At 41.4% G+C, this 2,648-nt stretch overlaps 1 protein-coding gene across 1 annotated transcript in view; it reads left to right on the top strand.

The window, feature by feature from the left end:
• Positions 1-2,648, top strand: part of LOC108799502 (transmembrane protein 164-like) — a 17,024-nt gene that overhangs the window by 9,645 nt on the left and 4,731 nt on the right. The window lies entirely within an intron of this gene.

Here is a 2,648-nt window from a genome sequence, read left to right as displayed (position 1 = left end):
AAGTACGCCCAAAAAAGAGAGGGCTCTGGGATCTTTACACACACACACACACACACACACACACACACACACACACTAGGTTGGACTTGATGGACATGTGTCTTTATTCAACCTCAAATACTATGTAACTATGAAATACCAAGGTATGTAGAGTTCTGCTATTTAATTAATGGTACTGGTTGGGGAAGGGTTAAACTGCCCATACACGACAAAACAGTCAGGGCTGAAACACACTGTTGCACTGCAGTGCATAGAGAAAATGCATGCTTTCTTGCAACTTTAATGCACATGCAAATTACCCCTCCCACCAAAGGATTGATATTGCACTGCCATGCATTGTGGTGCATTGTAGTTGAAAAAAATGCTGCATGTCTGTTTTTTTTTTTTTTTATGTCCGTTCTTGAGCATTGGCACTCCTTTGAAAATTACTGGACTGCACTTGCGCAGCGCGTGTTAACATATGATGCAATGCACAACAATGCCACAGTTTAAATGGGCCCACGGTTTGGGGTTTTTTGGCTATATTTGTCATCATTAGGCCTACCATGCATACTGTTTACTCCGAGAAATCCAGATGATCATGGCCAAACTAAACACCCACATGAAATGGTACACACAACACACACAAGCAATAATAAATGAGCACCCATGCATAGATAAATTCTGTGGATTATGGTTTGAAAAGGCCACCATATTTAGTGGGTGGCATTAAAGTGTAGCTCAACATGCAGAGCACTTTGTGGGCTTCAATACTCTTCCTGATTTTCCCTGATCCATTTATCAGTCCCTTGTTGGATCCGCACAGCCTCTTCTTCAAAATCTGCACTGTTGGGTCCTGCTTGTCCCATGCATGCGTGAATCTCTACTCTGTTCAATGGAGAGTTTGTACTTGTCCCTTTTGTCAGCTGTGATTTAGGTAAGGCATCAAAACCCATTAAGTCTAGGTCCAGTTACAGTTTAATTAAAAAAAAAAAAAAACAACAACCCTAATGTGCAATACAATCCATAACCAACTGGTCCTTTCTATAACATCATCAGTCCCAGTAATAGAAATCCTAATTCTCTTAAAACTGTAAGCCATACCCTTTCAGCTCTTGAGCAGGATGACAGGCCCCATGAACAAATACCATGATGGCAATGCAAACATTCCAGCAGGGAAGGTGTGTGGGGAGCTTAAAAGTGCTGCATGACAAACTGCAAAAAAGGAATTCTAACTTCGGGGCCGCCATTGTTGCTTCACATTTTGAACATGCTAGGTTACTGAATGCTATGCTGACCCTCTGGCTTAAGCTGGCCATACACCTATAGATTATCTGCAGATTTTCTATGTTTAGATGGAAAAAGTGCAGCAGATTCCTCCATTTACACTAAACTGTGTGGATGGAGGAATCTCCCACTGGCCCAAGCTTCAGTATCTTGCCAGTTGGCCCAGCTGGCTCTCAAAATACCTCAACAGTCTGATTGATTTGGATTGATATACATATGTGTTTGGGGCCAGCGGCTCAGAGTATGAAGCCAGACATTCAGCATAATAGCCAGGCAACTAGCAGAAAGGTCAGCAATGCTTTACTTTAACTGGTAAGTAGCTCTAACATTTTACTCCCATGACAGCCCACCTTTCACAATCCCCCTCACACGTCCACTGATAGAAGATCAGGAACCAGAGAAGAAAGTAAAAGTAACATTGGATAGTCTGTGGAGAGGTGATGTGCTTAACTAGTCTATGGGAAGAACGTGGGTGCTTGCCAGCAAATAGCTTCCAAAACTACAATGTTCCAATAAACACTCTGTTACTAAAGGACGGTTATTTGGAAAACATTGAAGCCAGAGCATAAACAACTGGACAACTCAAGTTTTCATAGAGAGGTTTGCAATGGTAGCCTGCCTGTTTTTCTCATGATAGAAGTCAAAGGATCACAACAGATTTGGCTTGTCACCTGCCATGGTGGACATATTTGTGTAAAATACAGAAGCTAGTAGGTCTTATCTGGAAGCAAATTTGAAGGGATCAGAAGGCACCAGAGAGCATTTGCTTATGTTATTGCAAAGGATATAATAGTAGAGTGGCAGCTGTAATGTTTTAGGTGTATTGAACGTCTAGCTCCCGTAATTTGTCTCATCCTGTATAAGCATGTGTATAGCAGCTTCTGTGTTCCTCTGCATGGGTTATGTTAAAAAAAAAAAAGATTACTAAATGGGAACAAAAGTGGAATTGTTCTCAGTAGTGGCCACTCACTAACTCGGCTATTGTTCTCATTTTGATTCCTCCAGTGTTTTGTTTTATAAATAGCCTCCTAGGATATGTGGTACTATCATCCACAGGAAGGAGCTCAGAACTACCGTGTTTCCCCGAAAATAAGACACTGTCTTATATTTTTTGGGGCTCATAAAAACACACTAGGTCTTATTTTCGGGGTAGGTCTTATATTTTAGCAATTCCCAAAAATAGTACTAGGTCTTATTTTCGGGGAAACAGGGTACACTGGACTACGATGGCTCTAAACTTTATAGGAATGGGTCCTTGTGTATTCTAAAGTCTGCTAGTGTACTGCAAATGCATGAACACTGTTTATCCTAGGGCAAGGGTGGACAAATTAATGTGGAATTTATAAGACAGTCTGTCTGAACCAGGACCCAGCAGTGGAGTT

Source organism: Nanorana parkeri, unplaced genomic scaffold (genome assembly GCF_000935625.1).
Source record: "Nanorana parkeri isolate BGI_ZX_2015 unplaced genomic scaffold, ASM93562v1 scaffold1744, whole genome shotgun sequence".
NCBI lineage: Eukaryota > Metazoa > Chordata > Amphibia > Anura > Dicroglossidae > Nanorana > Nanorana parkeri.
This window is presented reverse-complemented; position numbering and strand designations above follow the sequence as displayed.